Below are 18,267 nucleotides of genomic sequence, written 5' to 3'. Positions count from 1 at the left end.
GGATAACTCTACCCCCTGTGATGACTCCACCTCCTACAAGGTCCCCTCATATGGTGGTTCCCCTGGTCAGTCCAGAGGAGCCTATGCAATTAGGAGGGACATCATTTCGGGGGAGGCGACCGGTGGTGCGCCATAAGACAGGAAGGTGTTTCTTCTGCGGGAGAAAGGGACATTTTATTGGGGGGTGTCCATCCCATCCCTTGCAGAGTGAAGAGTCGTCGGAAAACTGTTGATCCCAGGTTGTGTGGTGGACGGCAATCTGGGAGTAGGTATTTCGTCCCTAGGTTCGTCTCAGTTTCTCGTACCGGCGGAGGTGGTGGTGGGTACGAGAACTGAGAGGATATCTGTTCTTCTGGATAGTGGGGCCGGGGCTAATCTGGTTGATGCTCGGTTTGCCCGGGTTCAAGGTATGCGATTGAGTGAGTTGGCTAAACCCGTCCCCATATTCTCGATCGATGCCAGGCCTCTCAGTCAGGGAAGTTTTTTGCAAGCTGTGCATGACGTAAAACTTCAAGTGGGGGCGATACATAAAGAACTGTTGTCTTGCTACGTGTTGGAGGGTCTTCCCACTCCTATAGTGTTGGGCCTTCCTTTGTTAACTAAGCATAACCCGGTTATTAATTGGCAAACCAGAGAGATAAGCCAATGGAGTAAATTCTGTAATAAAAACTGCATGAACACGGTCATCGGTGCGGTTACTCCTTGGGTCTTACCTCCATTTCTGGCGGACTTTGAAGATGTATTCTCGGAGAAAGGGTGTCAGGAACTACCTCCTCATCGCGAGTATGACTGTTCTGTAAAACTGCTCCCTGAGGCCAAGTTACCTAAAGCTAGGTTGTATAACCTTTCTGGTCCTGAGAGGCAGGCCATGAAGGATTATATTTCAGAAAGTCTGGCTAAGGGGCATATTTGACCTTCATCTTCACCGGTGGCTGCGGGGTTCTTCTTTGTTAAGAAGAAAGATGGAGGCCTACGCCCTTGCCTGGATTTCCGTGAACTTATTCGGATTACGGTCCGAGATCCGTATCCGCTCCCACTTATTCCCGATCTCTTTAATCAGATCGTGGGCGCCAAATGGTTCTCTAAGTTGGATCTCAGGGGGGCGTACAATCTGATTAGGATGAAGGAGGGGGATGAGTGGAAGACGGCGTTTAACACTCCAGAGGGGCATTATGAGAACCTTGTCATGCCATTCGGTCTGACTAATGCCCCGGCGGTGTTCCAACACTTTGTTAATGACATTTTTCGCCGCCTGGTGGGACAGTTTGTTGTCATATATCTGGATGATATCTTAATTTACTCGCCGGATCTGGTGTCTCATCAGGAGCACGTTAGGCAGGTGTTACAGATCTTGCGGGATAATAAACTGTATGCCAAATGGGAAAAGTGTGTGTTCGCCGTACAGTAACTCCAGTTTTTAGGCTTCCTGGTTTCAGCGTCCGGTTTTCGTATGGACCCTGGGAAAGTGCGGGCAGTTCTTGAGTGGGATCGGCCAGAGAATCTTAAGGCACTACAACGTTTCCTGGGGTTTGCTAATTATTACCGGAAGTTCATTCGTAATTTCTCGTCCATGGTTAAGCCTCTCACAGACATGACTAAAAAGGGGACGGATTTTTCTAGGTGGTCTGACAAGGCTTGTCAAGCATTCTCCTCCTTGAAAAAATGTTTTGCCTCGGCACCCATACTCATTCAACCTGATGCGTCACAGCCATTCATTGTAGAGGTAGACGCTTCCGAGGTAGGGGTGGGAGCAGTATTGTCACAAGGTTCGTCCCCTGGTAAATGGCATCCGTGCGCCTTTTTCTCTAAAAAAATTGTCGTCCGCTGAGAGGAATTACGATGTCGGCAATAGGGAACTCTTGGCCATTAAGTTAGCTTTTGAGGAGTGGCGCCATTTTTTGGAGGGGGCAGTCCATCCGGTCACCGTCATCACCGATCACAAGAACCTGCTATATCTGGAGTCCGCGAAATGTCTGAATCCCAGACAAGCTAGGTGGTCATTGTTTTTTACCAGGTTTAATTTTGTCGTTACATATCGTCCTGGGTCAAAAAATGTAAAGGCGGATGCCTTATCTCGTAGTTTCCCTGGGGCCGGGAATACGGACGACCCGATTCCTATCCTTCAGGAGGGGGTGGTGGTTTCGGCAGTATGCTCTGAGCTGGAGGAGGAGGTATTGGAGGCTCAGAGGGACGCCCCTGTTGGACCTCCAGGGAGACTGTTTGTTCCAGATCAGTTGCGACAAAAGGTGATCGAGGCACACCATAACTCAGTTTTTGCAGGACACCCGGGGAGTAGAGCAACTGTGGATCTCCTCTCGCGTCGGTTTTGGTGGCCTAACTTACATAAGGAGGTGGTAACTTTTGTCGCGTCCTGTGGGGTTTGTGCGCGCTCTAAGACCTCATATACCCGTCTGTCTGGGGCCCTCTTACCTTTGAAGATCCCGGAGCGTCCTTGGACTCATCTGTCTATGGACTTTATTACGGACCTCCCTCCGTCTTCTGGTAAAACGGTCATACTCGTTGTAGTGGACAGGTTCAGCAAGATGGCACATTTTATCGCTCTTCCGGCTCTCCCTAATGCTTAAACTCTTGCGCAGGTGTTCATTGGGGAGATTGTGAGGCTTCATGGGGTACCCTCCGAGGTGGTGTCTGATCGGGGGTCTCAGTTTGTGTCCAAGTTCTGGAAGGCGTTTTGTGCACGGCGGGGGATGCATTTGTCGTTCTCATCGGCTTTTCATCCTCAGACCAATGGTCAGACGGAACGTATGAACCAGAGCTTGGAGACATATCTCCGGTGTTTTGTGTCAGAGAACCAGGAGGACTGGGCTTCTTTCTTACCTCTGGCAGAGTTTGCTCTTAATAATAGGCGGAGCGAGTCCACTGGTAAGTCCCCGTTTTTTGGGGCATATGGTTTTCACCCCCAGTTTTGTACTTTCAGTAGGGGGGGCTCTTCGGGGGTTCCTGAGGAGGAACGATTTTCCTCATCACTCGCTTCAGTATGGAGAGGGGTGCTGAAGAATCTGAATACTATGGGGAACCGATACAAACGTATGGCTGATAGGAGGAGAGTGTCTGGTCCGGACCTAAGTGTGAACGATCGGGTATGGTTGTCTACCAGGAATATAAAACTTAAGGTTCCCTCCTGGAAACTGGGTCCCAGGTTCATCGGGCCGTACAGAATCAGTTCTATTATTAATCCGGTGGCATTCCGTCTTGACCTCCCCCCTACGTTTAAAATTCACAACGTGTTCCACAGATCGTTGCTTAAGAGGTATGTGGCGCCGGTGGTACCGTCACCTTTACCTCCCCCTCCAGTGGTGGTCAAGGGTAACTTGGAGTTCCAGGTATGGAGGGTCATCGATTCACGCTTTAATCGCCGGTCCCTTCAGTACCTGGTTCATTGGAAAGGGTATGGTCCTGAGGAGAGGATGTGGGTTCCTGCGTCGGATATTAACGCAGATCGATTAGTTCGGGCCTTCCACACGACTCACCCGGATAAACCTGGCCCTGAGGGTCTGGAGGCCCCTCGTAGAAGGGGGGGTACTGTCACGGGTGTGTCGCCACGAAGATCGTCACGATTACACAGCCTGACTTCTCGCAGCTGACTTTTTGGTGCTTTGTGCTTTTCGGCAGTGAGGGAGTTAATTCTCTCTCTCTCTGTGCTAGACGAGGTCCAGCCTCGCCCAGCTGCAATCAATGCTGCTGTAGTGAGACTCCTTCAAATGCCTGCTGGTCTGTTAGGGAAGTGTCGGTGAAAGCATTTCATGCAGACTAACAGAGCGGATCGTGGTATTTGGAGTTTCAGAGATAAGTGTATTCGGAGAGTTTTTTCCCTTCCTCGCTTTATCATTTATCTCCTTTCCCGTTGGTGTTCCCTCTGTTGTAGTTGTATAGTTTTTGTATGCAAGGTGGTTTTGGTTTTTCCCTTGTACTGTCTCGTTCGTCTAAGTACTGTGTGTGGGCATATTAATACTTGTCCCCTTTTGTTGTGATCGGGGTCCTTCTCAGGACTAGATTACTTAGGTGCAGGGATCCTCAGGAGGTAGGGGTTACGCTGGCGGCCTGGACCTCTGTACCTTTAACAGTACCTCCAGGTTGAGGGATTAGTCAGGGCCCCAGCTTGGGTCAGCTTAGGCCCCCTACCTCCAGTATACAGAGACAGCGTGACAGAAACTCCCACACACTGCTAGAAGGCCAAATATTTTTTCAGAGCTAGATGCAAACAAAAAATTATTTTGAATTTGCAACCTGATGGAGGTCAGTATAGATGGACTAATAGAGAAAGTCCCACACACTGCTAGAAGGCCAAATATTTTTTCAGAGCTAGATGCAGATATAAATTATTTTTAATTTGCAACCTGATGGAGGTCAGTATAGTTGGACTAATAGAGAAAGTCCCACACACTGCTAGAAGGCCAAATTTTTTTTCAGAGCTAGATGCAGAAAAAAATTATATTCAGTTTGCAACCTGATGGAGGTCAGTATAGATGGACTAATAGAACAAGTCCCACACACAGCTAGAAGCCCAAATATTTTTTCAGAGGTAGATGCAGAAAAAAATTATATTCAGTTTGCAACCTGATGGAGGTCTGTATAGATGGATTAATAGAACAAGTCCCACACACAGCTAGAAGCCCAATATTTTTTCAGAGGTAGATGCAGACAAAAATATATTCAGTTTGCAACCTGATGGAGGTCAGTATAGATGGACTAATAGAGAAAGTCCCACACACTGCTAGAAGGCCAAATATTTTTTCAGAGCTAGATGCAGATATAAATTATTTTTAATTTGCAACCTGATGGAGGTCAGTATAGATGGACTAATAGAGAAAGTCCCACACACTGCTAGAAGGCCAAACATTTTTTAGAGCTAGATGCAGATAAAAAATATTTTTAATTTGCAAGCTGATGGAGGTCAGTATAGATGGACTAATAGAGAAAGTCCCACACACTGCTAGAAGGCCAAATATTTTTTCAGAGCTAGATGCAGAAAAAAATTATATTCAGTTTGCAACCTGATGGAGGTCAGTATAGATGGACTAATAGAACAAGTCCCACGCACAGCTAGAAGCCCAAATATTTTTTCAGAGGTAGATGCAGATAAAAATCATTTTTAATTTGCAACCTGATGGAGGTCAGTATAGATGGACTAATAGAGAAAGTCCCACACACTGCTAGAAGGCCAAATATTTTTTCAGAGCTAGATGCAAACAAAAAATTATTTTGAATTTGCAGCGTGATGGAGGTCAGTATAGATGGACTAATAGAACAAGTCCCACACACTGCTAGAAGGCCAAATATTTTATCAGAGCTAGATGCAGAAAAAAATTATATTCAATTTGCAACCTGATGGAGGTCAGTATAGATGGACTAATAGAATGATGCTATGCCCAAAAGATTTTACTTCACTAGGTGCAGTAAAAAAATTGGTATTCTATACACAGGTAGTATATCTTGCAACACAGATAGGCTACTCCACTGACTAACACACTCTGCAATAGGCCAAAAAGGATTAGCTTTGCTAGATTCAGCCAAATGCTGTGAAAAAAACTTGCACAGCACTGGCACAGTTCTGCCTGGCAAAAACTGATAGGAACTGTTGTAACCTAGTCCTGAAAAGGACTGCAATTACAATTAGTCTTTACTCCCACAATCTATCTATTTAAGAGCACAGACCTGCCTGATAAAAGTCGAAGGAAATGCTGTAACCTAGTCCTTAAAAGGACTGCAATCACAACTATTCCCTACTCCCAAGCTATCTGTAGATTTGTGCGAAAATTGGCTTGAAATTAACAAGGTATAGCTCACACAGCAACAGGGGTGCCGTCTAACACGCAGCTGCAGCAGTGAGAAAATGGTGGCGATGGGGAAAATGGCTTGGTCTTATAGGGCAAGGACATGTGACATACACTGCCAATGACACATGCCCTTGCTTGTGTGAAAAAAAGCATTTCGCTCCGTGTGTGCGCTGCTGATAGGCTGACAGATTGCACCTCCCCACTGTAAATGCTGGAAAGAGAAAAAAAAATGGAGATCTTCATTATTCCTGCAGAGATCCATCCCCTGCCCCTCCCCCCAACCCGCTGTACACTCAAACTGCGTATTAACATTAATTTTCATCATTACTGAGAAAAATCCAGTTATGATTTTGGTGCACGAACAGTTATCGAACATAACCTCGAACAGCCGAATTTTTCTCAAATCGTTCGTGTTCGCCGAACGGCTCGAACACCGCCCAAAACAGCTCGAATTTGAGATTGGCGAACAGTTCGAGTCGAACAATGCTCATCTCTAGTCATAATGGTCGTCATGGCAAAGGTGATGTCATAATTAGTGTTGAGCGATACCTTCCGATATCGGGAAATATCGGATCGGATTGGATCGGACCGATACCGAAAAAGTATCGGATATCGCCGATTCCGATACCGGAAACCAATGCAAGTCAATGGGACATAAATATCGGAATTAAAATAAACCCTTTCTTTCCTTGTAGGTTAATTCTACATGAAGGAAAACAACTAAGAATAATGTAGAATATATTGGGGGAGGTGGGGGAGAAAATAAAGGCATAGAGGTTTAGCCCAATCAAATGGAATAGCAGGAATTACTATTTTTTTAAGATGTTCTGAGTTACGGAAATATTGACTATGTTAAGTATTTTTAAATTTTGTCAGATATTTATGTTTCACTACTTCCATGCTCTTCACCTTCTTTTTTACTTCTCCCACACTTTCTCCTTCATCATCCTCAGCATCTTTTTCATCCACTTCTTCTTCACCTTTTTCTTCTTCACCTTCTTTGTATTATTCTTTTTTTTACATTCTTCATATTCTACTTCTTCATCTTCTTCATATTCTTCTTCTTCATCATATTCTTATTTGTGACAGGCATTCCTGTAGTTGTTATCTATAAAAGGTTGGACATTACACCTTTCGTTCTGCCAGTCACAAAAGATTCACAACAGGATTTGTCCGCGTTCAGTTTGGCCTGCAGCAGCAGGTCTTTTCCTGGGGCACCACGAGGAGGAACGGACTCACCCCCATATACTGCTTAGTCATATTCTGCTTATAATTTAGATATTATCTTTTGCTCTGAATTTTAATCTTATGCTTAATGTTCTTCCGCTTTTTGTTCTGCAGCTTCTTGTATTTCTGCTTCTTGGTTTTCTGTCTCTTGTTCTTCTGTATCTTGGTACTTGTCTTCTCTTCTTTGTCCTCTTGGTCAACTTCTTCAGGGTCATCTTCTTGGTCTTCTTCAGGGTGGTCTTCAGGGTGGTCGTCTTCCGGGTCCTCGTCTTCGGGGTTCTCGTCTTCTTCGGGTTGGTCTTCTGGGTCCTCGTCTTCGGGGTCCTCGTCTTCTTCGGGGTGGTCTTCAGGGTCCTCGTCTTCTTCGGGGTGGTCTTAAGGGTCCTCGTCTTCTTCGGGGCGGTCTTCAGGGTCCTCGTCTTCAGGGTCCTCGTCTTCTTCGGGGTGGTCTTCAGGGTCCTCGTCTTCAGGGTCCTCGTCAGGGAGATCCAGAGTGATTACCTAGAACCATTTCAAAAAGCTTGAACTTGGAAATGTAGCAGAAAGTACAAGAAGGCTGAGGAACTACCGAGGACCAGCTGACGGTACTGGAACTCGGATGGGTAGCAGAAGGTACAAGAGCCAATGGAACTACCGAGGACCAGCTGATGTTACTGGAACTCGATTACTAAGCAGGAGGTACCTGTGCCAGAAAGCACTACCAAGGACCAGCAGACGTTGGTGGAACTTGGATACCGAGAAGGAGGCACCTAATCCAAAGGCACTGCCGAGAACCAGCTGACGGTACTGGAACCCGGATGGGTAGTAGAAGGTACAAGAGCAAATGGAACTACCGAGGACCAGCTGATGTTACTGGAACCCGGATGGGTAGCAGAAGGTACAAGAGCCAATGGAACTACCGAGGACCAGCTGATGTTACTGGAACTCGGTTACTAAGCAGGAGGTACCTGTGCCAGAAAGCACTACCAAGGACCAGTAGACGTTGGTGGAACTTGGATACCGAGAAGGAGGCACCAAATCCAAAGGCACTGCCGAGAACCAGCTGACGGTACTGGAACCCGGATGGGTAGCAGAAGGTACCCATGTAAAAAAAAGTTCAAGTCCGCGAGCCGGCCGCAGTTACCAAAACCCACAGTCCTACAGGGGGTGCTTGTCCTATTGGCACTATGGAACCAGCCTTCATTGCCAGATCCCGCAGCCCACATAGGAGTCACCTAAACTGGAGGCACCATAGAGTCGGCTAACCCGACAGCAACACGACAGGACAACGCATTGGAGGCAAAGTGAAGTTGACACTACCCGGAAACAGCTGGCGTGCTGGAACCAGGCTGGGCAGGAGGGAGTACCAGTGCCAAAGACACTGCCGAGAACCAGCTGGCTGTGCTGGAACCCAGGGTAAATAATAAAAACAGAGTGGAGTCAGAGGCCTAATTGGAGCAAGTTTTAAATAAGTAGCACAGTGAATGTGGACAGAGCAGGAGAAATTGCCGTGAACACAGCAGGGGAACAGCTGACGTTACTGAACCCCAAAAACACCGCAGCAAGTGTTGACTGTGCAGACAGCACTTCCGAGCGCCAACTGGCGGTGCTGGAGCCCAGGGATAAGAATAAAAACAGAGGAGCCAGAGGTGTAATTGGAGCAACTTTAAAATGTGTAGTACAGTGGATGTGGACAAAGCAGGAGAAATTGCTGTGAACACAGCAGGGGAACAGCTGACGTTACTGGACCCCAATAACACCGCAGCAAGTGTTGACTGTGCAGACGGCACTTCCGAGCGCCAACTGGCGGTGTTGGAGCTCAGGGATTACAGTTCAGGTGGTAGAAACATGAACAGAACAGGAGACCTGGATACCGTTGCCAACCAATTATTTATTCTGGAAGAGGACTGGCAAATTCATGAGAGATCCAGGCCTTGTTCATTTTGAGAAAAGTAAGCCGGTCAACGTTATCGGAGGATAGTCGCATGCGACGGTCTGTTAGTACACCACCTGCGGCACTAAAGACGCGTTCCGATAATACACTAGCAGCAGGGCAAGCTAGCACCTCCAATGCATACTGACTAAGCTCTGGCCATGTATCCAGCTTACAGACCCAAAACTTGAAGGGAGAAGAGCCGTCTGGGAGTACACTAAGAGGGCAAGACATGTAGTCTGTCACCATCTGACGGAAACTTTGCCTCCTGCTGACTGGAGCCGTCTGTGATGGTGTAGACATTTGTGGCGGCGGGGACACAAAACTTTGCCACATTTCGGCCATACTGGTCTTGCCTTGTGCTGAGGCGCTGCTTCTGCTCCCTCTTTGTGCAGAGCTTCCTCCACTGCCTCGACGCACTGAGCTGCTTTGTAAAGCACTAGCAGCACTGCTCTCGGTTGGAATGGAGAACATGATGGAATGCACCAGTACGTCTTGGTACTCCCGCATTTTACGCTCCCGGTTCAACGGTGTTATGAGGCTTTGTAAGTTGTCCCGGTAGCGAGGATCTAGGAGGGTGGACACCCAATAATCAGCCGTGTTGAGAATGTGTGCGATGCGGCGGTCGTTTCTCAGGCACTGCAGCATGAAATCAACCATGTGCTGCAGACTGCCAACTGGCCAAGAAACGCTGTCCCTTGCTTGAGGCGTGATCTCTGCCTGCTCTGCATCACCCCACCCTCGCTCTAGATACTGACTACTAGAGCATTGTGTACCTCCCTCCTCTGGACAGATGTCTTCCTCATCCATTGACTCTTCCTCATCCTCCTCACAAAGTATCCCCTGTCTAGGCCTTTGTGAGGAACCACGTTGCGCAGACTGTAGAGAAGCAGATGGCATTTGTGACTCCTCATCCTCCACCTCTTCCAAAACCTCGTCCCTTAGTGCTTGCAGTGTTTTTTCAAGCAGGCAGATAAGGGGGATAGTCATGCTGACTAGTGCATCATCTGCACTCGCCATCCGCGTGGAATAATCGAAGGCACGCAAAACGTGGCAAATGTCCTTCATAGAGGCCCACTCAGTGGTGGTGAAGTGTGAACGGCGCGCACTGCGACTTGTTTGCGCCTGCTGCAGCTGGTGCTCCATTACTGCTGCCTGCTGCTCACACAACCTCTCCAACATATGTAACGTTGAATTCCACCTGGTGGGTAGGTCACATATGATGCGATGTTCCGGAAGACGTAATCGGCGCTGCAGAGCTGCAATGCGTGATCTTGCATTGCTGGAACGCCGCAAGTGAGCGCACTCTATGCGGACCTTGTGAAGCAGTGCATCAAGATCCGGATAGTCCCTCAAAAAACTCTGCACGACCAAGTTGAGCACATGTGCCAGACATGGGATGTGAGTGAGGTTGCCTAGGCCCAGAGCTGCCACCAGATTTCGGCCATTGTCACACACTACCATGCCTGGCTGGAGATTCGCTGGCACAAACCACACGTCGCTCTGCTGCTTGATGGCATTCCAGAGCTCCTGCGCTGTGTGGCTTCGATTCCCCAAAGAAATTAATTTTAATACGGCCTGTTGACGTTTGGCCACGGCTGTGCTCATATCGGTCATCATAACAGGTAACCGTTCACGGGTCGATGTGGAGGTAGACCGTGACGGCTCCTGCAGCGCTGATTCAGAGGAACTGGAGCATGAGGAGGAGTCAATGTGTACAGACTGGATTCCTGCAATCCTTGGAGTTGGCAGAACACGTACAGCGCCACTCTCAAGATTTGTACCCGGCTCCACAACATTTACCCAATGGGCAGTGAGGGAAAGGTATCGTCCCTGTCCATGCTTACTGGTCCACGCATCGGTGGTCAGGTGGACCTTGCTACTGTCGGCGTTTTGTAGCGCATGTTTAATTTTTCCCTCCACATGATGTTGCAGGGCAGGGACGGCTTGCCTGCTGAAATAAAAGCGGCTGGGCACGTTGTATTGTGGGACTGCCAATGCCATAAAGTTACGGAATGTGTCAGTCTCCACCAGCCTGAATGATAGCATTTCAAGGGCCAGTAGTTTAGCAATGCCAGCATTCAGAGCCTGTGCTCGGGGGTGGTTTGCTGAGTATGGGCGCCTTTTCTCCCATGCCTGTGCTAACGATGGCTGTAGACTGGCCTGGGAGTGTGAGGATGACTGGGAAAGTGGTGCTGTGGGTGGAATTACACTGTGTCTCTGTACAACAGTGCCAGAGATTCTTCCATGGCGATCCTGTGAGGAAGCCGAACCGGCTGTGTGTGAGCTGGAGGAAGAGGCTACAACACGAGCTGAAGAGGTGGTAGGTGGCGCTGTAGGTAGGCCTAGGTCTTCAGTGTGTTTTTGTAACTCCACCACGTGCTTGGTCCGCACATGTTTCCACATATTTGTGGTATTGAGGTTGCTGACACTTTTCCCTCTTTTCACCTTCTGATTACACAGCTTGCATTTGACAAAGCAAATGTCATCTGCAACTGTGTCAAAAAAGGACCAGGCACTGCAAGTCTTGGGAGCGCCCGCTTTGGATTTTGGAAGAGCCATGCTCCTAATGGGTGCCGAAGTGGAGGCTACAGGCAACCAAGTCTGCCCCCTCCCTCTCCCTCCATTTTGGGCCGTTCTTGGAATCTCTTCCTCAGAGCTGCTCCCACCACCTTCCTGTCCCTCACGCCATGATGGGTCAAGGACCTCATCATCTACACCACCCTCTTCAAACAACTGCTTCTCCTGGGTAGTCTCGACAGCACAGTACGCACCAGAAAGTGGCACCTGAGTCTCATCATCAGATGCGTACTGAGGTGTGCTGCTGACCATAGGCACTGGTCCACCCGCCTCTTCAGATTCAGAGAGACAAAACGGTTGCGCATCACTGCATACTACCTCTTCTTCAAATTCTAGAATTCTGCTTGGCTGGCCCCCTCTTTCCAAGCCAAGAGATTCAGAGAACAGAAGTAGAGATGGCTCCTGTCCAGGGCTCTCTGACTGCCTGGGCAATTTGTCAGGTGGTGAAGAGACAGATGGGTGCTCTTCAGTGCTCAGGACCTGAGAGGATCTGGAACTAATTGAAGTCGATGCGTTAGCTGCCATCCATCCGACAACGGCTTCAATTTGGTCCTCGCGCAGCAGTGGGGTACAGCTAGCTCCTACAAAGCTGCGCATAAAGGACTGTTCCCTGGTAAAACTGGGGGATGCTGAGTCACTGGTGCCCGCAGCAAGCACAGAATCCCCACGTCCTCTCCCTGCAGGCACAGAATCCTCACGTCCTCTCCCTGCAGAAACTCCACGCCCACGCCCACGACCACATGCCTTACTCCCTGCCTTCTTCATCTTGGTAGACTGATAAAGATAGGCAGAAAAGTACTAAGGGCTTAGTGTGCTTATTCCTGAACAGCTGCTAACAGGTATAAGAAACACTAATTTTATAAAGTGTGGACTAGACTTTAATATGAGCTAATGTGGCCTACACAACTGTAAAGTGGAGTGTTTGGTGAACTTTATTTAGGTTTTTTTTGTCACAAAAAGACACTGGATGTGCCTAAAGATGTAATAACGATAGTATCACAAACTTTTTGTTGCTATTACAATGTAGGAAGGTAACCTACAATGCAATAGATGAGGCTGCAAAAAATAGGCTAATACTAATCTGGCTGGGGCTGCAGGGCCCAATGCTGCAGAAAGGCTCCTCTATCTACTCCTATATAGTGTGTTTGGAACCAATTTAGCTGAATACGGATGGAACCACCACACTAATAGGAGATATCAGGAAAAATTATGAATTGGCAATAAAGGACAATGTATGAGGCAGTGACACACACTGAGTGCACTACAACCAGACGTGGTTGAAGCACACACTACAGGGTGAGCTGCACTCACACACCAGACCTTGCAGACAGCGGTGAACAATACAGATGCAGAGCACTGTGCACTAGTGCTGCAAGACAGAAAAAAAATTCTCTATCTACTCCTATATAGTGTGTTTGGAACCAATTTAGCTGAATACAGATGGAACCACCACACTAATAGGAGATATCAGGAAAAATTATGAATTGGCAAAAAAGGACAATGTATGAGGCAGTGACACACACTGAGTGCACTACAACCAGACTTGGCTGAAGCACACACTACAGGGTGAGCTGCACTCACACACACAGACCTTGCAGACAGCGGTGAACAGCACAGGGAACTGTGCACTAGCACTGCAAGGCACAGGGATTTAGAAAGTAGCTTGGGTAAAGCAGTATAGAGCAAATAGGTAGCTAAAACTGTCCCTCAGAACAACAGCATCCTATCCCTAACTGAATTCACAGCAGAGTGAGCTCAAAATGGCGGCGGCGGCTTTTATAGTGCATCATGACATCATTTCAGCAGCCAATCACAGCCATGCCATTAGTTAAGATGCCTACATGCCTAACAGGATGTGCCCACACTTCTTAGGATCCTCATTGGCTGAATAAAATGAAAATGGCTCATTGCATTATGGGAACTTCCGATTCCGGTATACGATATTGCAAAAGTATCGGAATTAAGTATCGGAATTCCGATACCGCGAATATCGGCCGATACTCGATATTTCAGTATCGGAATGCTCAACACTAGTCATAATGCTCATCATGGTGACGATGATGTCATATTGGTCATCATGGTGACGATGATGTCATAATGGTTGTCATGGCGACGATGATATCTTAACGGTCGTCATGGCGACGTTGATGTCATAATGGTCGTCATGGCGACGGTGAGATCATAATGGTCATCATGGCGACGATGATGTCATAATGGTTGTCATGGCGACGATGATGTCATAATGGTCATCATTGCAACGATGATGTTTTAATGGTCCTCATGGTGACGATGATGTCATAATGCCGATGATGATATCATATTTGTCGTCATGGCGACGAAGATGTCATAATGGTCGTCATGGCAACAGTGATGTCATAGGGTCGGCATGGCGACGATGATGACATAATGGTCGTCATGGCAACGATGATGTCATAATGGTCGTCATGGCGATGGTGATGTCATAATGGTCGTCATGGCAACGATGATGTCACAATTGTCATCATGGCGATGATGATGTCATAATGGTCGTCATGGCAACGATGACATCATAATGGTCGTCATGGCAACGACGATGTCATAATGGTCGTCATGGCGACGTCATAATGGTCGTCATGGCAGTGGTGATGTCATAATGGACGTCATGGCGACGGTGATGTCATATTGGCCGTCATGGTGACGATGATGTCATAATGGTTGTCATGGCAACGGTGATTTCCTAATGGTCGTCATGGCGACGATGATGTCATAATGGTTGCCATGGCGACGATGATGTCATAATGGTCGTCATGGCGACGATAATGTCATAATGGTCGTCATGGCGACGATAATGTCATAATGGTCATAATGGCGACAATGATGTCATAATGGTCGTGATTGCGACGATGATATCATAATGGTCCTCATGGCGACGATGATGTCATAAAGCCGACGATGATATCATATTCGTCACCATGGCGACGAAGATATCATAATGGTCGTGATGGCAACAGTGATGTCGTAATTCTCGTCATGGCGACGGTGATGTCATAGGGTAGTCATGGCGATGAAGATGTCATAATGGTCATCATGGCAACGATGATGTCATAATGGTCGTCATGGCAACGATGATGTCATAATTGTCGTCATGGCAATGATGATGTCATAATTGTCATCATGGCAAAGATGATGTCATAATGGTCGTCATGGCAAAGATGATGTCATAATGGTCATCATGGCAACGATGATGTCATAATTGTCGTCATGGCAACGATGATGTCATAATTGTCGTCATGGCAGCGATGATTTCATAATTGTCGTCATGGCGACGGTGATGTTATAGGGTCATCATGGCGACGATGATGTCATAATGATCGTCCTGGCAACGAAGATATCATAATGGTCGTAATGGCGACGGTGGTGTCATAAAGGAAGTCATGGCAACGATGATGTCATTATGTTCGTCATGGCAACGATGATGTCATAATGGTCGTCATGTTAATGATTATGTCATAACGGTTGTCATGGCGACGATCATGTTATAATGGTCATCATGTCAACGATTATGTCATAATGGTCATCATGGCGACAATGATGTCATAATAGTCGTCATGTCAACAAGGATGTCATAATAGTCATCATGGCAACGAAGATGTCATAATGGTCGTCATGGCAACGATGATGTCATAATGGTCGTCACGGCAACAATGATGTCATAATGGTCGTCATGGCGACGTCATAATGGTCGTCATGGCGAAGATAATGTCATAATTGTCGTCATGGCGACGATGAAGTCATAATGGTCGTCATTGCGACGCTGATGTCATAATGGTTCTCATGGCGACGATGATGTCATAATGACGACAATGATATCATAATGCCGACGATGATATCATATAGGTTGTCATGGCGCCGAAGATGTCATAATGGTCGTCATGGCAACGGTGATGTCATAATTGTCGTCATGGCGACGGTGATGTGATAGGGTCGTCATGGCGACGATGATGTCACAATGGTGCTCATGGCAACGATGATATCATAACAGTCGTAATGGCAACGATGATGTCAAAATGGTCGTCCTGGCAATAATGATGTCATAATGGTCATCATGGCGACGGTGATGTCATAATGGAAGTCATGGCGACAGTGATGTCATAATGGTCATCATGGCGACTATGATGTCATAATGGTTACCATGGCGACGGTGAGATCATAATGGTCATCATGGCGACGATGATGTCATAATGGTCGTCATGGCAATGATGATGTAATAATGGTCGTCATGGCGACGTCATAATGGTCGTCATGGCGCCGATAATGTCATAATGGTCGTCATGGCGACGGTGTTGTCATAATGGTCGTCATTGTGACGATGATGTCATAATGGTACTCATGGCGACAATGATGTCATATATGTCATCATGGCGACGAAGATGTCATAATGGTTGTGATGGCAACAGTGATGTCATAATTCTCAGGGTGGCGACAGTGATGTCATAACGGTCGTCATGACAACGATGATGTCATAATTGTCGTCATGGCGACGGTGATGTCATAGGGTCGTCATGGCGACGATGATGTTATAATGGTCGTCATGGCAACGATGATGTCATAATGGTCATCTTGGCAACGATGATGTCGTAATTGTCGTCATGGCGACGATGATGTCAAAATGGTCGTCATGGTGACGGTGATGTCATAATGGTCATCATGGCAACGATGATGTCATAATGGTCGTCATGTCAACGGTGATGTCATAATTGTCGTCATGGCGACGATGATGTCATAATTGTCGTCATGGCAACGATGATGTCATAATGGTCGTCATGTCAGCGATCATGTCATATTTGTCGTCATGGCGACGATGAAGTCATAATGGTCATCATTGCGACGATGATGTCATAATGGTCCTCATGGCGACGATGATGTCATAATGCTGTCGATGATATCATAATGCCGATGATGATATCATATTGATCGTCATGGCGACAAAGATGTCATAATGGTCGTCATGGCAACGGTGATGTCATAATTGTCGCCATGGCGAAGATGATGTCATAATTGTCGTCATGTCAAAGATGATGTCATAATGGTCATAATGCCCACAATGATGTCATAATTGTCGTCATGGCAACGAGGATGTCATAATGGTCGTCAAGGCAACAATCATGTCATATTTGTCGTCATGGCGACGATGATGTCATAATGGTCATCATTGCGACGATGATGTCATAATGGTCCCCATGGCGACGATGATGCCATAATGCCGTCGATGATATCATAATGCCGACGATGATATCATATTGGTCGTCATGGCAACGAAGATGTCATAATTGTCGTCATGGCGATGATGATGTCATAATTGTCGTCATGGCAACGATGATGTCATAATGGTCGTCATGTCAACGGTGATGTCATAATTGTCGTCATGGCGACGATGATGTCATAATTGTCGTCATGGCAACTATGATGTCATATTGGTCGTCATGGCAACGATCATGTCATATTTGTCGTCATGGCGACGATGAAGTCATAATGGTCATCATTGCTACGATGATGTCATAATGGTCCTCATGGCGACGATGATGTCATAATGCCGTCGATGATATCATAATGCCGATGATGATATCATATTGGTCGTCATGGCGACAAAGATGTCATAATGGTCCTCATGGCAACGGTGATGTCATAAGTGTCGTCATGGCGACGATGATGTCATAATTGTCGTCATGTCAAAGATGATGTCATAATGGTCATAATGCCGACAATGATATCAAATTGATTTTCATGGCGTTGAAGATGTCATAATTGTCGTCATGGCAAAGATGATGTCATAATGGTCATCATGGCAACGATGATGTTATAAATGTCGTCATGGCGACGATGATGTCAAAATGGTCATCCTGCCAACGATGATGTCATTATGGTCGTCATTGCGACAATGATGTCATAATGCTCATCATGGCGACGTCATAATGGTCGGCATGGCAACCGTGATGTCATAATGGTCGTCATTGCGACGATAATGTCATAATGGTCCTCATGGAGAAGATGATGTCATAATGCCGACGATGATATATTTGTTGTCATGGCGACGAAGATGTCACAATAGTCGTCATGGCAACGGTGATGTCTTAATTGTCATCACGGCGATGATGATGTCATAATGGTCGTCATGGCAACAATGATGTCATAATTGTCATCATGGCGATGATGATGTCATAATGGTCGTCATGACAACGGAGATGTCATAATGGTCGTCATGGCGACGTCATAATGGTCGTCATGGCAACGGGCATGTTATGATGGTCGTCATGGCAGCGGTGATGTCATAATGGACGTCATGGCGACGGTGATGTCATATTGGTCGTCATGGCGACGATGATGTCATAATGGTTTTCATGGCGAGGTCATAATGTTCGTCATGGCGACGATAGTGTCATAATGCTCGTAATGGCGACGATGATGTCATAATGGTCTTCATGGTGACGTCATAATGGTCGTCATGGCGACGATAATGTCATAATGGTCCTCATGGTGACAATGATGTCATAATGATCCTCATGGCGACAATGATGTCATAATGCCAACAATGATATCATATAGGTCATCATGGCAACGAAGATGTCATAATGGTTGTGATGGCAACAGTGATGTCATAATTCTCATGATGGCGACGGTGATGTCATATTGGTCGTCATGGCGATGATGATGTCATAATGGTCATCATGGTAACGAAGATGTCATAATGGTCGTCACGGCAACGATGATGTC

Source organism: Phyllobates terribilis, unplaced genomic scaffold, assembly GCF_046119375.1.
Source record: "Phyllobates terribilis strain yellow unplaced genomic scaffold, ASM4611937v1 Scaffold_75__1_contigs__length_6962009, whole genome shotgun sequence".
In the NCBI taxonomy this organism is placed as follows: Eukaryota; Metazoa; Chordata; class Amphibia; order Anura; family Dendrobatidae; genus Phyllobates; species Phyllobates terribilis.
Note: the sequence above shows the minus strand (reverse complement) of the source record.